Genomic DNA, 24498 nt, shown 5'->3' on the forward strand with positions numbered 1-24498 from the left:
CTTGGGCAAAACAACAGTGAGACTTCCCCATCTCAACCAACAAGCCAGCTGTAGTGTTGTGATCCCAGCCATGAGGGAGGGCATAGGCAGGAAAACTGTGTTCTGAGGCAAGCCTGGAACAAAAATAGTAGACACACTTGGAAAATAACTAAAATGTAAAATGAAAAAGAATTGGTGTGTGGTTCAAGTAGGCAGAGCACCTGCCAACAAGTACAAAACCCTGAGTGCAACCTCCAGTACCAACAACCACAAAAATGATGGTAAAGGTAGATTGTTCTTTCTAAAGCTGCTCATCTAAAGCCACTACTAATCTAACTACAAATGTGATTGTTTCAGTGACAAGAAATATTGCATTTAATTTTTAAGAATTCACCAGCAATTGCTTACATTTATGATTATTATGATTATTATGATGATACATGAGTGATTTTAGGAAAGTGCCTAGGATTCAGTCATCATTTACCAGAACTTACCTTATTTCTATACATGTCCCTTGCTCAATCATTTCTCCTTTGGCATGTGTAGAGGCGATTTTTGCTTCCTTCAGCTTCTGGTGGCTTGAAGAATCCCTTGCTTCACCGCTGCATCATCCAAGTCTGTATCTCCATTTTCACATTGCTTCTTCTCTCTTATGCTTTCCTATATCTCTGTCTTAATTTATTTCTGCTTCTTTCTCTTTGGAGATAGGGCTCAAAAGGATAATCCAGGTTTCTCTCTTCTAATGATGATAAATTAAGTCACAGCTACAAAGAATCCTTTTCCAAACAAGAAAGTCACATGATCCAAGAAATTGCCATAGATCCTTTTCTTTGCATTTTAAATTATCCTATTATTGCTATAGTTGGGGTACATCATTCTCCTTTATTTCCCCATTTTGGGAATCATTTTAGCAGGTCTTATTTATCCATCTTCATACATGAGTACCTAATATTTTCACCACATTCATCCTCCTACACCCTTTCCTTATATCCTCCCTCTTACCACTGGAACCAACTTTATTTAACCTTCTTATTCTCCATTTCTGAAAGAAGTCACTTGTTTAAGATCTCATATTCCAAGAAGTTGACATATGTAATTAAAGGAGCCAGTTTTTAGCTAAAAATAAACTTCCCATGCATACAGACTTTCAGCTACCTGCTCTGGAGACAAATTTCTTTCTCTACTTTGATACAGTGTTCAAGCAGTATCTAATGGGAAAGATAACATACATCCAAAGTTAACAGAGCAGAATTCTTTTCCAAGGTTTGATTCCATAGGTAAATCTCTCTTGGTTCATAACCATGCACAGAATACATGGGTAAGGAAAGGTTTTTCCTTCTGACAAAGCTTATTATAGCATAAATGGGAAACATTGTCCTGTGACACTGTTTATTCAAAATCCATGTCATTGTGCCATAAGTAATACTCAAATGTCTAGAGAACTCAGCTGTACCTCCTCTTCCAAGTCATCTTAATTCTCTACAGAATGATAGTCTCACCAATTTACTTTAAGGTTACGACAAGGAAAAAAACCTGTATCTTAAAAAGTGATATTTCTATAAATATGTTGGTGTAGTTATTCATCATGCCAACAAGAGATGATGAAAATACTTCTTGTTGGATAAACAAATACTTTAAAAAACATATTTTTTCTGACATAAAATTGTAGCAAGAAGCATGTTTATATATGCTTTTACAGTTGTGGATTCTATAGCCACATTTATAGTTACTTATGGTTAAATATTCATGTTAGGTTAACTGATCTAATCCTGTTACAAAGGTTATTTTTCAGTAAATATCAGGTTTACATAATTACGCTTGAGTGTATCTTTTGATTGTTAGCCTATTCCTAACTATTTCCCCCGCATCCCTGTGGGCTTCCTTGCTGTTCCCTGCCCCAAGACAGTTGTTCTTGTTCCATCTAGCTGACATGTTCTTTGACCAAATACCTGAGAAACTTAATAGTTCATATCATTCAGAATTCTGACTATAGCACACATGCTCAGTGGTATTCTACTTAAAATTACAAATCCTCAACAATGGAAATCCTCCTCTTTTACAATATTACTTTTCTCCATGTTTCCCAATGCACTGTAGTATAAAATTGATCACCAAATTTTCTTCACTAAGACATCTTTTTCTTGCGTCAAGGGTTTTTTTGTTGACTTCTTTGTTCCATGAAATATTTTAGTATGTACAATGTACAGTGCACTTAGTTGGTCCTCAATAAATATTTGTCAAATCATTTTAACTTAACATGTCTTATTAAATTACTAGTTGTGGCTCTTGATGGACTTGGTGACATCTTTCCTTCAACTTTACATTATTTTACTTGCCAGGAGAAATACTCAATTGGGAAGTTTTTCATCATATATTTTGGATGCTGCAGCTAGTTTAAATAGAATGACATATAGGAAAAAAGTATATTATAGGTATCTTGAAACATATTTTAAGTTAATTTGTATATAATATGCTTAGTTTTATTTTGAAACATATCAAATTGATATTCAAAGTAACTAGGTTTAATGCAACTTTCAAATGACAAACTTCTTTCTTCTATAAGAACATCTTTCTTCTACAGGAAGTGCTATGATATTCTCTCCAGGCCCTGAGGCATGTGAAGTAATCATAAAAATGGTTGCAATACTCACACAAAGTCAGGGTATTTCCTGTTCTTGGTCTAGAATGACTTGAGTAAGGTTATCTCAGTAATTTAATAATGAAAATGAAGTTTCACAGTGCATAGGTATTGTATTTTTATTGGTTACTTCTCTGAAATAATAAAATGTCTTAATATTATTTTCAATTAAAAAATCATAATTTTTTTCATTTATTAGCATTTGTTACATGTACAGAGATATACATTGTGAGGTATACATATGTGCTTACAATGTATCTTAGTTAGATTTACCTGCTCCATCATTCTCCCTCTTCCATCCCCTTCTTACAATTTCAACAAGTTTTATTTTTCTATTTTCATATAGGAGTACAAAACAAATCCAGCAATTATACCCTCATTCACCTTTTCCTTATGACTACATACCTCCCACTGGTAGCCACCTCCAGAAAAGACCTATTTTTCTAATCCACTCTTAATATTTTTAAGTGTATATTGAAAGTATAAGGTGATTTTGCCTTGGTACTTCAGGCCTTCATGTATCATGCTGTAATCAAATTGACCTCCCCCATTACTAACTCATTCTCTTCACCATATTCCTCTAGTATTCAGTAACTTATAGTACATTATATTATATTCATATATACATGGGTTGTTTTAGTATCTTTCATTCTCTAACATTTTCTTTCCCTCACACAGACTCACTGTTTTGTTCTCTCTCTCACTATAGATAGATAGATAGATAGATAGTTAGATAGATAGATAGATAGATAGATATACATTAAATCTATTGGTCTACCTTCCACAAATGGGGAAAAATATGTGGCCTTTGACTTTTGGGCCTGGCTTACTTCATTTAACATGAACTTCTCCAGTTCCATCCATTTACCTGCAAACAACATGACTTCATTTTCCTTTATGGCTGAATTTTACATTATGTATATATATATATATATCACATTTTCTTAATCCATTGATCAGTCATGGGGAACTGAGCTGCTTCAAAAGTTTGATCTTTATAAATAATGCTGCAATAAACATGGGTGTGCAAGTGGCTCTATAATATGCTGGAGCACATTCCTGCAGATATATGCCCAGCTGTGGTATCGCTGGATTTTTAGTTTTTTGAGAGACCTCCATATTGCTTTCCATAGTGGTTGCACTAATTTACATTCCCACCAACAATTAGAAGTATTCCCATTTCCCTACATGCTCACCACAATTTATCATTGTTTGTGTTATTGATGATAGCCACTTTGACTGGTGTGAGGTGGAATCTCAATGTGGTTTTGATTTGCTTTTCCTTTATGGCCAAAGATATTGAGCATTTCTTAATATGCTTATTGGTCATTTATGTTTCTTCTTTTGAGAATTGTCTGTTCAATTCATTTGCCTAAGTTTTAGTGGGTTGTTGGTTCTTTGAGAGGTTAGTTTTTTGAGCTCCCTGTATATTCTAGTTATCAATCCCTTGTCAGATATATAGATGACAAAGATTTTCTCCCATTCTGTAGGCTATCTCTTCAGTTTGGTAATGTTTACCTTTGCTGTGCAGAAGCTTTTTCGTTTCATGCAGTCTCATTTCTCAACAATTTCTGTTAATTGCTGAGCAATTTTATATACTTATAGAGAATGATGTGATATTTAGATATGTACATATATATACAAAATATATAATAAATAAATCATGATAATTAATAAATCTATCACATGTTTACTCTCATTTTCTATGATATTTGAAATTTTAATGTCAGATATTTTAAATATACAATGCATGACAATTGACACAGCTAGCCTGCTATGCAATAGAACTCAAAACCTTCTCCTCTTTCTGAAATTCTGTTCAGATAAACTCATAAGTTGAGAATGAATTTAAAACAAATAATCTATCTAACATCAAAGCTCAGAAATCCAGTGCACTGTTGAGTAAATATTGTTTATCCAGGTTTTGGGAGACTGACTGGCATTTGTGACTCCCCATTGTGCCCAGCATCACAAATGAGTATCACATTACATATTATTCCTGCTAGCACAGGAAAAGTTCAGAGTTCTAAATTCACAGTATGGCTTCTACTGCATCAGCATCACTTTCCCATCACCATAAAGTCAAACATCTTAAATTGAAACACCACTAAGTCATGGACTGTATGTTCATATATTCAAATGAAGTAGTAGGGTTCTATAATTAAAAGTCCAATGGATCAGTTCTACAAAGTAACACCGAACAGACAAGAAGAAAACATTTTTCTTCTTTTTTTCTTTGAAAACAAGACAAATTACAAAAAAAGACAAGACAAATTCCTCCTATTGAACCTCTGGATTTCTAATATAGTACATGATCATCCTTATCAAATTTGTTGGTTTTGGTTTATTGATCATTATTATCATTCAAAATTGTGTTCTATTTTTAAGAAGTATCTTTAACATTATGCTGCAAATAGATCATTTATAAAATTTCACTTATGAAAATAAGAGCATTTTCCATACACTAGAGACTGTTTCACTACAGTAGATCAGCTTCTAAATTGGACTGGGTTTAAGATTTAGCCTTCTTTTGTCTGACTTTTATTTTCTATGAGCTCTTCCCTTAAGGGTAGTTGCAGTGGACTTTCTCAGTAATTATATATGTTTGATTCAAAAACAAATTATAGATGAGAATTTTAGATTTACTGTTAATTGACCTGGTTGCAGTTAACCAACTAATGATGTGGGCCAAAGAGCACTCTAAACATTTTACATATTTTATTACATTTAATATTTAAACTAGCCATATAAGTCAGGTTTTATTACTTTTCTCATATTACAGAGAGAAAATTGGAACTCAGAAAGGTAGGCTAATTGAACTAGGACACATAATTAGAAAGTCAAGAAGTAAAGATTCAAACAAAAATGGTATCATTCTGGCTCCATCAATATTCTACAATTAAGTTGCTTTCATTTTTCTTCAATTGTGCAAATTTTTGCTATAAAATGTTGGAGAGGATCTTTTCCAATATAATAAAAATCTTATTAAGGAGAGAATCAATTCTACCAATTATTGAACATTGCAAAAGTAGTAATAATTAAAGTCACATATTCAAAGACTTGGAAATTCTTTTAAGACAAATTCACTGAAATAGTTTGTTTATGTATTAATTCCAAAGTCAGTGGTTATTTTTGTGAAACCATTCATTATAAATTTCTAGTTTTTCACATTCTTATCAGAGAGTGTTGTCTAAGTATTTATATTGCTAATTTTTTGTGTAACCTAAATTATAATTAATGTCTCAAAAATGTGCAAATGATTAAGAAAATTTCTCACATTATATCAGAGGTCTTTTGTATGGTTTTGAAATGATCTTATATAAATGAAATAACTTGGATTGGTTTATTTTTGCACTGGCAAAAATCAGAATATCTGTCTTTTTGTTGTTTTCATATAAACAACATACTTATGCTATGCTTTTTACTGTTTTTGACATTGTTGTCATATTTCAATTTCTTGTACTTTGCTATGAAAATATCTTTTAATAACTCACCAACATTTTTTTAATAAAATCCAGTACATCTGATGCTATTACTGTCAAGGCTACTTTGTTATTTATGAATTTCCTTTTTTGTGTGTGTATGGTACTGGGGAACAAAACCAGTGCTTATATTTCCCAGGCAAGTACTTCCAAGGCAAGTGCTCAACTACTTGACTACTACCCACCCTTTGATTTTCATTTTGTTTTTGATATAAGATATCATTAACTTTTCCAATTTGGAAAAGTTAGTGCAAATTCACAATCCTCCTGCCTGTACCTCTCAATTAGCTGGTAATATACATATGAACTACCATGTCTGGGAGATTTATGAATTTTCTTGTTATACCTTCCTAAAAGTAGATTTTAATTTTTATTTACATTTTTTTGGTTTGTTTTTTAAATTATTCATTTATTCACATGTGCATACATTGTTTTGGTCATTTTTCTCCCCTGTTCCCTGCCCCCTCCCTCTCCATCCCACCACCCTCTGCATCCAGGCAGAACTTTTTCTGCCCTTATCTCTAATTTTGTTGAAGAAAAAACATAAGCAATAATAAGAAAGACAAGGCGTTTTTGCTAGTTGCTAGGTGAGATAAGGATAGATATGCAGAGAGATTCCTAGCATTGCTTCCATGTACAAATGTGTTACAACCCAAGTTGATTCATCTCTAACTGATCTTTACACTGGTTCCTGATCCCCTTCTCATGTTAACTTCTGTTGCTTTAAGGTTTCTGTATTTATTCTTCTGCAGTGGGGACATCAAAAGCTTTCATGTTTTGGGTTTCTAACCTATCCCCATACCTCCCATATGTGCTTTCCCCTTATCATGTGACCCAAGTCCAACCACATTGCTGTATTTGCCCTAGATCTGAAGTCCACATAAGAGGGAGAACATACGATTCTTGGTCTTCTGAGCCTGGCTAACCTATTTCGGAATGATGTTCTCCAGTTCCATCCATTTACTTGTAAATGATAAGATTTCATTCTTCTTCATTGCTGAGTAAAATTCCATTGCTTATAAATACCACATTTTCTTAATCCATTCATCAGTAGTGAGGCTTCTTGATTGTTTCCATAACTTGGCTGTTGTGAATGACGCTGAAATAAACATGTGTGTGCAGGTGCCTATGGAGTAACCTGTGTCACATTCCTTTGGGTATATCCGCAAGAGTGGGATTACTGGATGATATGGCAGATCTGTGTTTAGATTTTTAAGAAGCCTCCATTTTTTTGCCAGAGTGGTTGCACTAACTTGCATTCCCACCAGCAGTGTACCAGGGTTCCTTTTATCCCACATCCTTGCCAACACCTGTTCTTGGTGGTGTTTTGATGGTGGGTATTCTAACAGAGGTGAGGTGGAATCTTAGTGTGGTTTTGATCTGCATTTTTTTATGGCTAGAGATGGTCAGCATCTTTTTGTGTGTTTTTGGCCATTTGAATTTATTCTTTTGAGAAAGTTTTGTTTAGTTCAGTTGCCCATTTCTTTATTGGTTCATTGATTTTGGGAGAATTTAATTTTTTAAGTTCCCTGTATATTCTGTTTGTCAGTCCTTTCTCTGATGTGTACCTGGCAAATATTTTCTCCCATTCTCTGGGTGGTCTTTTCAGTTTAGAGACAATTTCTTTTGTTGCGCAGAAGCTTTTTAATTTTATGTAGTCCCATTTGTTTTGGTTTGGGACAGGGTCTTATGCTAGAATTTCAGATGCCATGATGCTTAGATTAAATTTTAAATTATACAACACACACACACATATCTTGCCTTTCTAAATATTCAGTCTGGAAGCCTTGGAACAAAATGTGGCATTTAAAATAATTTGGGCATTTTAGAAATGAAAGTATATTTTTGTACTTATTTTATGCTTTCCAGTTCTAAATTATCTAAAGTTTAGATAAGAAATTCAAATTTTGGATAAGAAATTTAAATTTTAGTGAAGACTTCATTCATTTTATTGATTCATTTTTGCAGTAGTTTTGAAGGTATACATCCTCCAAAGTATTTACCATTATAAAAAAATCTAATTGTAAAGACAAAAAAGGAAACATTATTTTGCCACATGCCCCTAACACATATTATCCTTGCAAACTGTGAAATTGAGTCATTTTTGTTCTCCCTCCATCTTCTTGTACTGTTATGTTGAACTTTGTAATTTTCTAAACCTATGCTATCCATTTCTGCTAAGAAAAATAAATGTTTTCCTTAATTAGAAGCCAATATAATTTTACTTTTTAGTGATTCATATACAGTAATAATAATTCAATCTTTGCAGTCCATACTAAAAATAAAGCACTATAATTGATAGCTATGTGCTGGATAAAAGATTGATTAACTACAGCTTATTTATGTATAACCCATGAGCTAAGAATTATTTTAAGGACTAGGGATGTGGCTGAGTGGTAAAGCCTTCATCTGTCCTAGGTTTGATCTCCAAACTTGCCAAAAAATCATTTTTAAAAGATTAACAAAATCAAAGAATATGTGACCTGTCACATCTAAATACTTACTACCGTGTCCTTTACAAAATAGATTTATTGATCCTTTAATTCAGCTCAAAATAACATTAATGGGATTTTTGGTTGTACATAGATGAGTTTCAAAGGGATTCCTTAGCTTTGCATTTTTACATCAAAGAATCTTAAACACGAGCCAAAAAGATAAAACACAACCAGAGAATAGGTGAAATATTCAAGGGAAAATTTTGCCATGCAACACCTATTTTCAGGTAAACATACCATATTGAGGCTTGATCAGTAGTCAGAATTTGAGGGTATATGGTTATAATTAAAAATTTGAAAATATTAACTAAAATACAAAATATTACTATGTAAAATTACATGTTTTAATTATTAGTAATTTGTGGAACAATTAAAAACTATCACTTGGAATAGTTATGTGTATTTCATTTATGAGACTGGCCTGAAATATATTTGAACAACAAAAAAGATATTTTTCATTCTAATAAAAGAATAATTATTATTTTGTCCATTTTCCCCAAGATTTATTTGCATACAGAAGGTTTTTGAAGTTTAGAGGAGAATTAAAATTACTTTTTCTCTAAAGGCTACTCTTACTTCCTGACAGGTCTTTCTCTAGTGAGGACAGATTAGGTGTTAGTAATTTAGTTACCCATCCTCAACATGGGTTACAGTATTCCAGTAAAAGTATAGCTGTTGTCATTGTTCATGCCAGCAAATATAATTTAATTATCAGAAAAAGTTGTTTATATCTCATAAAGAGCCTGTACTCACCCTTTACCTAAAGTAGTTTTATAGCACATAATAAATATGTTGGTAGATGTATCTGTCAAATCAAAATGATTATTAAGATTTCTCCTTATTAAACTATAATGGTACTCATACATTACTAATGGATCTTAATTTAAAGGGATGAGAGAAGATGGATACAGCAAATGTGCAATATAAGTATCATTTAGAAAAAGATTGCTCTAGGACAATTCTTATTGAGAATATTATGTTCAAGGGAAGTGAGCCACAGATGCTGTTTAATGTTTCTTTGTTCTTCTCTCTCCCTATGTCTGATTCAGTACTACTGTTTACCTGACCAGCATAGTATAATTGGGTGATCTAACACCTTTAGGGCATAGAGAAAACAATGTACTAAAGGAACCCATTACCAAATATGGAAGATGAATATGAAAATTAATGCAATATAAAAGCAGCTTGTTAAATGGTATAAGAAAATACTAGATATATGCTAATTGAACTGAGAGGGCAGACCAGCTAATCATCTAGTATTGGGGGGAATTTCCAATAAAATTGCTAAACACAGTTGAAAAATAATGATAGACAACAAAGAAATCCTAGAACTAAATGACACCATAGATCAAATGGACCTAACTGATACCTAGAGAATATTTCATCTGACAACAGCACAGTGTACATGGTTCTCAGCAGCCCATGGAACTTACTCCAAAATAAATAATATTTTAGACCACAAAGAAAGCCTCAGAAAAGATAAGAAAACAGAAGTAACGCCCTGCATTCTACCTGGTCACAATGTGTTAAACCTAGAACAAAACAATAGCAGAAAATTCACAAATAATTGAAGGTTGAATAACACACTTCTAAATGATATGTGGGTCTTAGAAGAAATAAGAGAGGAAATCAAAAATTTCTTGGAAGTTATTGAAAATGAAAACACCATCTACCAGAACATATGGGACACAGAAAAGGCAGTCTTAAGAGGAAACTTTTTAGCTATGAGTGCATATATTAAAAGGACAAATAAATGACCTAATGCTATATCTCAAACTCCTAGAAAACAAGAACAAGCAACACCCAAAACAAGCAGAAAGAGAGAAATAAAAAAAAAATAAGGGTTAAAATTAATGAAATAGAGACAAAAAAAAATACAGAAAATCAATGAAATAAAAAGCTGGTTCTTTGAAAAAATAAAAAAGATTAACAAACCCCTGGAAAATATTGCTAAAAGGAGGAGGGAAAAGACCCAAATCAGTAAAATCAGAAATGAAAAAGGGGAGATAACAAGAAATACCAAGGAAATCCAGGGAATCATCGAAGACTACTTTGAGAACCTATATTCCAGTAAATTTGAAAATCTTGAAGAAATGGGCAAATTTCTAGATACTTACGACCATCCAAAAATGAACCAAGAGGATATTAACCACCTAAACAGATCTATGACACGTAATGAAATTGAAGCAGTAATAGTTTCCCAAAGAAGAAAAGTTCAGGACCTCAGAGATTTTCTACTGAATTCTACCAGACCTTTAAAGAAGAACTAATACCAACACTCCTTAAACTTTTCCATGAAATAGAGGGAAGGAACATATCCTAACTCATTCTATGAAGCCGGTATTACACTCATGCCAAAACTGGACAAGGACACATCCAAAAAGGAGAACTACAGGGCAATCTATTTAATGAGTATTGATACAAAAATCCTCAATAAAATAATGACAAACCAAATCAAACAACATATCAAAAAGATCATTCACCATGATCAAGTCAGTTTCATTCCAAGGATGCAGAGATAGTTCCAGCTATGCAAGTCAGTAAATGTAATGCAGCACTTCAATAAAAGCAAAGACAAAAACCACGTGATCATCTCAATAGATATAGAAAAAAATCTTTGATAAGATTGAACACCACTTCATAATAAAAGCTCTAAGAAAAGTAGGAATAGAAGGAATGTACCTCAATATTATAAAGGTAACCAACATTATACTTAAAGGGGAAAAACTGAAGCCATATCAGTTTTTCCTGAAGGCAAAATGAGACAAGGATGCCCATTCTCCCCACTCCTATTCAACATAGTCCTGGAATTCTTAGCCAGAGTACTAAGACAAGAAGAAGAAATAAAAGAGATACAAATAGATAAAGAAATAGTCAAAGTATCCTTATTTGTAGATGACATGATCCTATACCTCAAAGACCCAAAGTGCTCTACCCTAAAACTCCTAGAAACAGTAAACAGCTTCAGCAATGTAGCAGGATACAAAAGGAATTTATGAAAATCAATAGACTTTGTAGATACCAACAATGAACAAATTGAGAAAGAATATAGGAAAACAATTCAATTTATAACAGCCTTAAATAAAATCACACACTTAGGAATAAACTTAAAGGATGTAAATGACCTCTATAAGGAGAACTACAAACCACTAAAGAAAGAGATTAAAGAAGACAGAAGGTAGAAAGATCTCTCATGCTCATGGATTAACAGAATCAACATAGTAAAAATGGCTATACTATCAAAAGCAATCTACATGTTCAATGCAATTCCCATATAAGTCTCAATGACATTCATCACAGAGATTAAAAAATCTACCCAAAAGTTGGAGATAACACAATATCTGACTTCAAACTATACCACAGAGCCATAGCAATAAAAATATCATGGTACTCGCACAAAAACGGATATGAAAACCAGTGAAAAATAATAGAGGACCCAATATGAATCCATACAGCTACTCTCACCTTATTTTTGACAAAGGTGCTAAAAACCTATGATGGAGAAAAGAGAGCCTCTTGAACAAATGTTATTGGAAAAAGTGGTTATCTGCTTACAGAAAAGTGAAACTAGATCCAGTTCTATCACCCTGTACAACTCAAAGTTGATACCCTGTATCAACTCAAAGTGGACTATGGACCTAATATAAGACCTGAAACTCTCTGCTGGGTATTGAGGGGGTAGAAGTGAGAGGGAGGGGGCGGAGTGCGTGGTATGGGAGGGGGTGGGGTAAGGGGGGAGAAATGACCCAAGCCTTGTATGCACGAATGAATAATAAAAATAAAATAAAATAAAATTGAACAATAGTTTATTGTTTTGTAACAATGTCAGTTGTTAAATCTTGACATTTCAATTACAGCATGAATTATAGATATAACTCAATGCAAATTCAACAGTTGTATTTGGACTTAAATTATTTTAACAAATAAATTTATTTAATGAAAAAAAAAAAAAAAAGACCTGAAACTCTGAGGTTAGTATAGGAAAGAGCAGGGAATATTTTGGAAGTAAGAGCTATAGGCAAGGATTTCCTCAGTAGAACTACAGCAGTTCAGCAACTAAGAGAAAGGAGAGACAAATGGGACTACATGAAATTAAAAAACTTCTGCACAACAAAAGAAGAGATCACCCATAGAGTGGGAGAAAACATTTGCCAGCTATACTTCAGACAAAGGACTGATGAATATACAGGGCACGCAAAAAACTAAACTCCCCCAAAATCAATGAACCAATAAAGAAGTAGACAACTGAACTAAAGAGAACTTTTTCAATGGAAGAAGTCCAAATGGCCAAGAAATACATGAAAAAATGCTCACCATCCCTGGCCATAAAGGAAATGTAAATCAAACGCTCACTAAAATTTCACCTCACTCCTGTTACAATAGCTATCATCAAGAACACCACCAACAACAAATGTTGGCATACACTGCTGGTGGTAATGTAAACTAAAACAACCACATTGGAAAGTAATATGGAGGCTTCTTAAAAAACTAAATATAGATCTGCCATATGACCCAGCAGTACCACTTATTGGGATGCAACTGAAGGAATGTGACTCAGGTTATTACAAAGGCACCGGCACACCCATGTTTATTGAAGCACTATTCACAGTAGTCAAGCTATGGAAATAGCCAAGGTGCTCCACTACTGATGAATGGATTAAGAAAATATAGTATTTATACACAACAGAATTTTATTCAGCAACAAAGGGTAATGAAATTTTGTCATTCACAAATAAATAGATGAAACACTGAACATGATCTTAAGTAAAGTTAGCCAGGGTCAGAAGGCCAAAAATCACACATTCTCCCTCATATACAGATTACAGTCTTAAAACAAATGCAGCAATATTATTGAGCATGGGTCACACTCTAATGGGAGAACACGTACAGGAGGAATAGGAAAAGGGAAAGAAACCTAAAGCTTGAATGTGATTGATGTGCTCACTGTAGAGGAGTGAATATAGTAATCTTAAACTGGTAGAGGCCACTACGGGAAGGGTACTAGGAAGTAGTGAAGAGATCTGGTGGAGATGAAGTAATGTGGGTTAAGATACACAAGTGGGTGGAAGCAATGCTAGGAATCTCCCTGTATAGCTATCTTTATCCCAAACTAGCAAAAATGTTATGTCTTTCTTATTATCTCCTATGCTTTCTCTTCAAAAAAATTAAAGAACAAAAGGACAGAACAGGTTCTGCCTGGAAATGGGGGATGGGGGATAGGGTAGTGGCCCAAACAATGTGTACACATGTGAGTAAATGTAAAAATGATAAAATAAATAAATAAATAAAAACAGAAATTAAGACACTGAAAAAAAATAAAAGAATGATTGAAACCTGCTAAGAGTGATTGAGAACAGTAGGAAAGACAGCACACTTTGGTTAAAAGGGAGAATTATTGTGAAAAGTACCATAATGTCTGAGAAGCAAAATAGCTGAAGAAAGTGTAAGTAGTCTGTCATGTTTTCCTACAGACAAAAGCTTTCCAACAATTTTTGTTTTATTTTAATCACTGAATTGGCATTACAAAAACCCAAATCCCTGACCATGCTGGAGGTGATAAGGGAGTGTATTAGTTCACTAGTTGACAAGGTCAGTGAAAGGCCCTGAAGTAAGATAGTAGCTTCTGATGGATAGATGTGACAATGAACTTGAGTTCATTGCCAATGTTAAAGATATCAGGGAACACAAGATAAGGAGAAATCTAAGTTTCACACTGGTATTATAGTTTTGGAATAGAGTAAATTGTAATTCGATGGAAATATCTAAAGAAATAGGAAGTAAGGGCTATAGTTTTTCAGATGTTAATATATTCAGTGTGAAATTTATTAAGAAAAATGTTGCATGCATGTTTGCAAATAGAAAAATGAGACCCGTTGAAGCTATTCCAGGAACGGGGGTGGAATAAAGGAGAATAATGGAGGGGCTAAATTCAATGACGATAATATTGTAAGAACTTGTGTAAATGTCACCGAGTACCCTCAGTACAACAATAATTAAAAATGTACATGTAAAAGGAAAAAGGGTAAAGGTTATATAGTAATTACCTTGGTAGGTATGCTAAAGAACAAAAATATGAATTTTGCAACTCTAAAGACAAGAGTCATATTGGGCTATAGTCCTTAATTTCATAGATCCTAAAGACAAGTCTTGTAAGATCTGCAGACCTTTACCTCAAGAAGTGTACACTATAAACACAAAAAGCTGCATACCATTAGAGTAATATCTGATTATGTTTACAATCATGAACATGCATTTGATTACCCAAGAAAATGATTTGATTTTTGAAGAAAGCATACTTAAAATAGAATATTATGTAAGTCAAGGGAAATTTAATCTTATAAGGTGGGAAGAAAGCAAAGAAAATGACAGAAGAAAAGATAAAGATATTGAATTTATTAATAGTGGTGCTGAAGAAAACATAAGACAAATTTTGAATACTAGTGGGAAGTTCATCATTGACAAATGCTATTGCTACTTGGGTACCATTTGTGTACTATATTATATGGTTAATGTTATACACTAGCATCAGCATCAGATAATGACTAAACTTTCATAGTTCTTTGTTTAGTGAAACATTCCTATTCATGATGTCTATAAAAGTAAGCCACAAGACCAGTTATGCAGAATGAGTAAGTCACAGAGTTCTAGTTTTGTTACCAAAACTATATCTTATATTTTAAAAATGTCTAAGAGAATAAATCTTATGTTAAATGTTCTGTTCATGTACTAGAAAAATACTATTAACTAATAAGAAGGATGGGAGGAATACTTTGACAGTGATTGTTTTTTTTTTATTGTGGGAGTAAATTGTGACATTTACAAATACAAGTTCCTACAATGCATCAGATGTATCATAGTTGGAGTCAGGTGTTTATGGGATCCATTGCAGTGATGGTTTCATGGGTTCACATTAAGCTCATCAACTTGTATATATTAAATGTTTGCAAATTTTTGTTGATCAGTTTTATCTCAATGACGAGTTTTTTTCTTTAATACTTAGTTCAGTTATGGGAGATTTTTACACATATTTTAAAAATTTGGCTGTCAATATTTTCTTATAAGATTACTAAATCTAGATACAGATATACTATATCTGATCATATTTATTTTGAGTTGAATGTGCTATAATTGTGAAACACATGCTGGATTTTGAAGCTCAATGTGAAGAAAATCATAGGATACATTGTATGTAAAACAAACTTATTTGAGTTTTTAAGGATATATTTTTCTATTTTGGAAGCTTCTATTATTATGGAATAGTAAATTAATTAATAAAAACTGCAAATTTAAAAACAATCTTCAAAGTAAATGAAGGAAAAAAGATACCTGAAATTATGTGAACTCAGCATTTCCATTAGTAGATCTTTTCTTGGCTAATCACCAGTCTGTTCATCAAAGTTAACAACTCACCAGCCATGAGTGAGTTTCCTATGATTAGAAACATTGAAATCTAAGCAAAAGTCTTTGACATAACTCTAAATTATATGTCATTTATTTAGCAGTTAGTGTGTACTTAGTGTGTCTTAATTCAAACATTAAAAATGTATTGAGTTCTACATGTGGCATTTGCAATTACAAGATCAATTTGTGGTTAGCTTATTGCACAACTAAGTTTTGTATCTGGAATATTTATATTCCAGATTTATATAATTTATATTCCAAAATTGCCAGGAAATGTAGTGTTGGAGAGTGTTTGAATAAACATAAATCACTTGCATTTTATCATGGATTAATATTGAAACTTATAAAATGCAAATCTATGAAAGGACCAATAATGTTCTAAAATGAAATTATTACATTGGATGTCTTTCATATTCTCTCCTCTCTCTCATTCTTGCTCTCTCTCTCTCTCTCTCTCTCTCACACACACACAGTCACAGCATCTTAAAATTTCCTATTTAGAAGGAATAAATTCTTTGTCAGCATTTGATTTATATTCTTCCAAAAGAAGCATTTTAATTTCAACCCAATATGACTCAGTCTTCTTATTTTGTGACTTCTCTGAGCAATATTCTGAATATTTGCCTATACCATATTTATTTGTTGGCAAAAACAATTATTCACATACTTCATGTAAATTTTTATGTTACTTAAACTTAAAAATGATAGAAACTTCACTTTGTCTCTAAATTTAGACACAAACTTGATTGACTTGGTAGATCATATCATTATATAGACATTTTTATTCTTTGACAAAACTTACTGATTTTCCAAAGGAAAAAAATAAAAGTTTTAGAATGCCATTATTTGGAGTTGCAGAACATTAAAGAGCTATTTAAGTACCTACATCTGGAGTGTGGTACAATCTGCTGTAGGAAACATAATTAGGTACTTAGTTTGGTGTGCACAATTTTGCATGAATGACCCTGTTAATTTCCACCCCTAAATCAAAACAAAATATACCCCAAAGACTCATCTTAAAGATGAAACTTCAGCAAAATTGTTATGCAGTATATTTGGGATGTTAAATTTAGCACTGGGTTACTGGTTTGATGGTGAAGAAATATTCAAGAGCAAGAAGAAAATTTGAAAACTAAAAGGATGGTTTATTCAAATTGCCAGAAAATAAAAACAGAAATCATTGAAATAATAAAATATTTCTTATTTACCACTGGAAACTGATTCATTTTGGAAATTAATGTACCTTTGAAAACAAGTAAAAAATCTAAGGAATGTATTAAAAAGATATAAACTTAATATGGCATGTATTAAAGTATGGGCTTATATTTTTTGCATGGTAATTTACTTGGTATTACATAACTTTTCTGAGAAATGTTATCCATTCACATGCCTCACAAAGAATCAGCCTTTTAAAATGAATTGAAATTGGAACTTTCCTTCTGAAAGTGTCCAGGAGTAAGCAATTTAACAAAATCTGGAAAGATATAAGGAGGGAGAGAGAATGGAAATGAGGGGGTGAAAAAGAAGAAAGGAAAGAGATAAAGAAATGGATCAAGAGAAAGGAGTCTGTATCTAGTGACTGCAGCACAGCATAATGTACCTCAGTGACTATTCTGTAATCGCCCAAAAAAAATAGGAGACTTTTTTTTCCTGCTGCAAGAGTGAAGAGTGAAATAAAATGCATAGATTTAAAAATGAAAGCAATATTGTCTAAGTAGTATTTGTATTCCAGTCCTACTAGATCCTAATATGAGTTATATGCTATCTTAGGTTCTTTGAGTTACACTAAAATATTTTCTATTTAAAATAGTTTAATTGGACTTTTGTTACTTTCAAACCCCAAATCTTCATTTTATGAAATAAGAATAGAACATAGAGAATGAGAATTGTGGAATAAATATTTTGAAATATAACACAGTGAATAAAGAAACAACAAATAAAAAAAACACAAAGTCAGTATGATTTAAGCCTTGTTATATTTTGAATGTGTTCCCAAATTTCATATGTTGGGAACTTAATCCACATTCATGTGCTAATGGTATGTCAAATGTGTCACGAGTGCAAAACCCATTAATAGACTAATGGGTCATGAGGACGTGGCTCTTTTCTAAAAGCCAGTTCTCTCTATCTTACTGTATGGTGTGTCCACCATGCTCTGATGAACCAAAATCTCTTTAACCAGATGTTAAGCAGGTATAAGTGCTATACTATTAGACTTCTCCACCTCCAGAACAGTCAGCCAAATAAACTTCTATTTTTTATACATTAACTTGCCTAAGGTACTTTGTCGTAGAATCAGAAAACTAAGACAGGATAAAACCTAACAAAAATCTATCATATTAAGAAATACTTTATCTTTGAAAGCAAACTCATGGTAGAAACTTCCCAACTAAGACAATAAGGTGGCACAGAAAATAAGAATGACAATTCAAAAATGTTAAGACTGAAAAGGTTTTTAATCCATCTGTAATTTGCTGCAGATTACTCTTGCATGTATAATCATTGTTGCAAATTATAGCCGGTGAAGAACTGGATTATTGAGATTAAGCATTTTTCAATCTTTTTCTCATGATGACATCCATTCACTTCCATTTTCAATCTGTAACTTCTATCTCTATTTATTTCATATTAATGCCTTGGCACAATTTCATGTTGCAATAAAATTCTTTATTGATAACTTTTCTCAAAGAGCTTTTGAACTGAGAATGCTATTTTTTTTAATAAGAGCTCAAGTCTCTGTTAAATGTCCCTATTAATAATCTCTTGGAGGCACACTGAAGAGGAATGTCTGTGGCCCTGTGGTCAACACTTCATCTTACACACACAGGATACACCAGCATAGCTCAGTACCAGGACAGGAGTTTAATACATTCTTTAGGGTTGAGGAAACAATGATAGGATACATATGCAATTTTTAAAAAAAATGGACATTGTGGAAAGGTGAAGGAAACACTGTGACAATTATTAGAATGTATCAGAGAAGTAATCAGAATAGCTCTTTTCATTTTTACTACAGTTTTCAACTTGGTTGAATATGTTAGAAAGAGGGTACTTAATTTAATATTATGCTTTCTTTAAGCTTTGAGGAGGAAAAGGATCTAAATCCAAAATATTATTACTTTCATTATTGCTGTACTTTAGAAGAAAAGAGCAGGATTCCTACTCTCACATACCTCAATTATTCATTTTTTCTCATGTCTATATTTCTCATTCAGTCTAAACTTATAAAATAGCAATAGAACAAGTGATTACTAAATACATCTGAGAAATATTGTGGGAATTCCACTCTAATTTAAAACAATTAACGTTAATTGGTTTTCTATATGATTTAGATTCCTGTATTGATTAAAAATAATTTTTGATAAAAATATGCTTTTGAAGTGAATGTTTTACTCTATCAAAGTCACTAATACTGACCCAAGTTAAATGCATACATCTCCCATCCCTTTACTGATAACTGATCCTCCTGATTTCCTTCCCATTAGTGTGAATATGAGGACCAATTTCACCCTGGTTTGTATGCTTTCTTTAAAGGATTTATGTTACACTAAGACTTCAATAACTAAATCAGGATAGATGACACAGATTTATAGTTAAAATATACTTCTACTTTTATTTTTATTGTAAAATTAGACATATTTGACTTTGAGAATTACTGAATTATGAAATACCTTAGAGACAATATTCATTATTTTGCTTATTTTATGAGATTAAACTACAGTAATTTATATCACATGATAAAGACAAGCAGAATCTAACAGAAATGTTTACTTATATCACTCATTTTAAATTTTGATTTAAAATTACTATAAATTATTGAGAAATTCTTTTGTATATTAAATGATTAAAAGCAATGAAATGTTAAATTTTTCAGTCAAAAGTCATTAGTTAATTCACTCTTAGCATTCTGTTTACAATTTATATAATTTTGGTTGTTTGGAAATTATTTTTCAAAACAGTAGTAGGAACTCTCTGATCAGTGTGATTGGAATCCACAGTTGGAAATTAACCTACTATTGGGAATAAAATTTGTAAGTCCACATAAAAAAAACTGTGACAATATGTACTAAAATGTGAAGGAAAGAAATACTTTAAAGGGAAGGCCTATAATCCTAGTAACTTGGGAGGCAGAGACTTGGAGATTGTGGTCCAAGGCTGACCTAGGCAAAAAAGTTATTGAGACCTCATCTCAGTTACTCAGAAGCCTGTGGTCCTAAGTACCCAGGTAAGAAGATCACTGTCTAAGGCTAGCCTCTGAAAAAAACAACCAGACTTTATCTGCAAAAAACTGAACCAAAAACTTGCTGGGGTAGTAAAATGCCTGCCTATTAAACACAAGGTCCTGATCACAACCCAGATCCTTCATACCACAAGATAAAGAAAGTAGGGGCTTAAGAACTATTAGACCAGGTGCCAATAGTTCATGCCCATAATCTTGGCTACTTGGGAGGCTGAGATCGAGAGAGTTGTGGTACCAGGGCCCACCTCATAAACACAAAGCTTTGAATTCAGACTTAGACTCATCACCAAAACCAGACAAACAACAACAACAACAAAAATACAAAGAATTGCTAACTGCTTAAAAGATGGAAAATGAGGGAGAACATATGATTTTTAGTCTTCTGAGCTTGGCTGATCTCACTCAGAATGATGTTCTCTAGTTCCATCCATTTACCTGCAAATGATAAGATTTCATTCTTCTTCATGGCTGAGTAAAATTCCATTGTGTACAAGTACCTCATTTTCTTGATCCATTCATCAGTAGTGGGGCATCTTGGTTGTTTCCATAACTTGGCTGTTGTGAATAGCAGCACAATAAACATGGGTGTGCAGGTGCCTCTGGAGTAACCTGTCTTGCATTCCTTTGGTTACATCCCTAGGAGTGGGATTGCTGGATCATATGGCAGTTCTATATTTATAGGTTTTTCCTAAGGAGTCTCCAAATTTTTTTCTAAAGCGATTGTACCAGCTTGCATTCCCACCAGCAGTGGATTAGGGTTCCTTTCTCCCTACATCCTCACCAACACATGTTGGTGGTGGTGTTTTTGATGATGGCTATTTTAACAGGGGTGAGGTGGAATCTTACTGTGGTTTTGATTTGCATTTCCTTTATGGCTAGCGATGGTGAGCATTTTTTCATGTGTTTTTTTGCCATCTGAATTTCTTCTTTTGAGAAAGTTCTATTAAGTTCAGTTGCCCATTTTTTAATTGGTTCACTGATTTTAGGAGCGTTTAGTTTCTTAAGTTCCCTGTATATTCTGGTTATAAGTCCCTTGTCTGATGTATAGGTGGCAAATATTTTCTCCCACTCTGTGGGTGGTCTCTTCAGTTTAGAGACATTTCTTTTGTTGTGCAGAAGCTTTTTAATTTTATGAAGTCCCATTTGTCCATCCTTTCTCTTAGTTGCTGGGCTCCTGGGTTTCTATTGAGAAAGTTCTTACCTATACCTATTATTTCTAGAGTGTTTCCTGCTCCTTCCTCTACTAACTTCAGAACTATGTTCTCCCTCATATGCGGACTTTAGTTCTAGGGCAAATGCAGCAATGTGGTTGGACTTGGATCACATGATAAGGGGAGAGCACATTTCGGTGATATAGAAATAGGTAAAAAACCCAAAACATGAAAGTTTTTGATGTCCTCACTCCAGAGGAACTAATACAGAAATCTTAAAGCAACAGAAGTTATCATGAGAAGGGGATCAGTAACCAGGGTAAAGATCAATTAGAGATGAATCAACATGGGTCATAACATGTGTACATGAAAGCAATGCTAGGAATATTTCTGTATAGCTATCCTCAATTCAACTAGCAAAACCACTTTGTCTTCCTTATTAGGCTTGTTTCTTTTATTCAACAAAACTCGTGATAAAGGCAGAACACAACCTGCCTGGAACTGAGGGGGAAAGGGGGGAGAGGGTGAGGGATGGGGGCAGGGGGGAGAAATGACCCAAATAATGTATGCACATGTGAATAAAAAAAATTTAAAAAGTAATTACAATGTATTCACAACATGAATAAAACTTCACAACATAGTTACAATAGATTCTTCAGAATAAACATAAACTTGATGCCAAAAAAAGATGGAAAATTTAACAGATATATTAGAAAGTATAGATTAATTTATGTAATAATCAACATAACACTTTTCATTAAATTCATGACAGAAAATTTCAGGAATGAAATCAAGCCAAAATTTTTATATCATTTGCATATCACTAGTACTGAAATAGGACTAAAGTATACATGAAATAAATCAAAAGATAAGTCAAATTTATAGATGTTAAATTTTATAAAACATTAAAATATAAACAAAATATTGCCAGCAATATATCATAGACAATGAAATTCATTCCAGAATAGCAATAATATGTTATTTGAACTAAATCCATTAATGGAATTCATCTAATTATATCAAAATGGAGGAATGAAGTAAAATGGCAGTTCACAAAAGAAAATAATTGCTCCCATTGTTTTGGAGATTGAGAAAGACAGACACAAACCTCTATTAATTGATAGAATGAACATTTGCACATAGCTAAAACAATATAATATTTTGCCTTCAACTGGTTAATGATTAAAATTTGCTTGAGAGAAATGTGTCAAATTTTTTTTTCTGATTTAGTAATTTTTTAAAATTTAGGAACGCTAATGCTAGAAATTTGTCCTGTAGGAATAATCATTGGCACAAAAGTAATTTAATTAAAATAATATCCAAAACATTTAAAAATAATGCAAAGAAAATAAGCAAAACACATAGCAAACTTTATAAAATTTTAAGATATTGTTAAAAAATGTGCCATTCATTATAAAAATGAACTATTGGCTTAAAATTTATTCTTCCATGTTTATAAGGTCAATGGGTTACATTTTTTTAAAAATCCCAGAAATACTATAAAAAAATTACATGTGAGACTGTAAATTTCAGTGGATTTTCACTGACAATTATAACTTTCTGAAATTCAAAAGTCCATAAAGGAATAATCAGGATGGTCTTACAAATTAGTGAACACAAGTGATGAAATTTCTTCTCATTGGTTTGAATTATTTCATAATATTTATATAAAATATAGAATATACTATAATTCTGCCTAGTGATATGCTGCTTATGTATAATCCCACCACTAGAGACATAGAGGCAACAGGATTAGGAATTAGTGGCCAGCATGGGCTACATAGCAAGACCCATCTCCAAGATCAAATAAACATGATGGTGCATGGCTCTCATGCCAGGACTCAGGAGGTAAGGCAAGAAGATCACAGGTTTGTGGCCATCTTGGACTACACAGTGAGACCCTGTATCAAACAAACAAATACAAATAAACAAAAACACAAAAGGATGTAGAGTAATTTTTAAAGGGTAATTTATATACACCACTTCATCAAATATTCATAAGGTAAACTTTATACTAATGCTGAGGGTGACAATAAAACTCCATCAGTGCCTGTTCTTGCTTATGTTCACAAGTATTATTTTTGAAGTACATTAAAAACTTGTTAAAAGGAAAGAAAAACACCTTTTCTTATGGACTTCCTTGGAAGTACTGATTCTACTTTAATATTAAGTTACAGAAATCTGTGTGTCTACACTACATCTTTCAATTTACTTTTCCTGAGAAACTGATACGAATACATAATTAGATATATGAAAATATGATTTGTTTAAAAAATGGCTGTATGAGAGAAAATAAGGGCCTGGCAGGCTGGAAAACCAATACAAGTCTCATCCTGAGTGAAAGAAAGAGAAAGATGGATCAAAACATTGAGAATTGAACAGTCTAAAATATGCTTGGCAAAGCTTCTGGATAGTTTGCATATGCCAGGAATGGGTCTGTTTGCATATCCATGCTGCCCTCAAGCTTTGACTGGGAATAACCTATGGAGACGTGTGCTTGAGAAGCTGTGATGGACTGAAAAGTGCAGCAGGTAGGCCATCCCTCAGTTATGTTATCAAGACTGACACAATCAATATGACTCAATACTTACTTTAAAATTATTAACATGGTTCATTATATTGACAAACTAGTATAAGTGCTTATTTTCTATATGCAGTATATATATATACATTACATGTATATATACATACTATATTATATATAGTTTTCTTCTGTATCATATATATATACTGTATATGTATACATATACATATTATATGCAATAGGGAGGTCTGTTGTGTGTATGTAATAGTAGGTCTGTTGTGCATATGACTTGTATTGCTTTTAGTGTCTCTTGCAGAGTAAATACTACATAAGTGCAACAATTATGATTTTTAATTATTTCTAATGAAGTAACAAAAAAGCAGAAACTACATGAAACTGTCATTGTCATCCAAAGGAGTGTTTATTTTCTTCAGTTTCTGAGACCAAGCATCCTGGTCCTTCCTCATTATTATTCAAGGTTCTTTAGCACCAAATGCACTGCTTGCCCTTCCCTGGCCTTCTCTATACTACCTGGGAACCTGTTGGTTTGGTCATTTCAGCACATGCCCTTTACCTTCAAAGGTCCTC

Source organism: Castor canadensis, chromosome 6 (genome assembly GCF_047511655.1).
Source record: "Castor canadensis chromosome 6, mCasCan1.hap1v2, whole genome shotgun sequence".
NCBI lineage: Eukaryota > Metazoa > Chordata > Mammalia > Rodentia > Castoridae > Castor > Castor canadensis.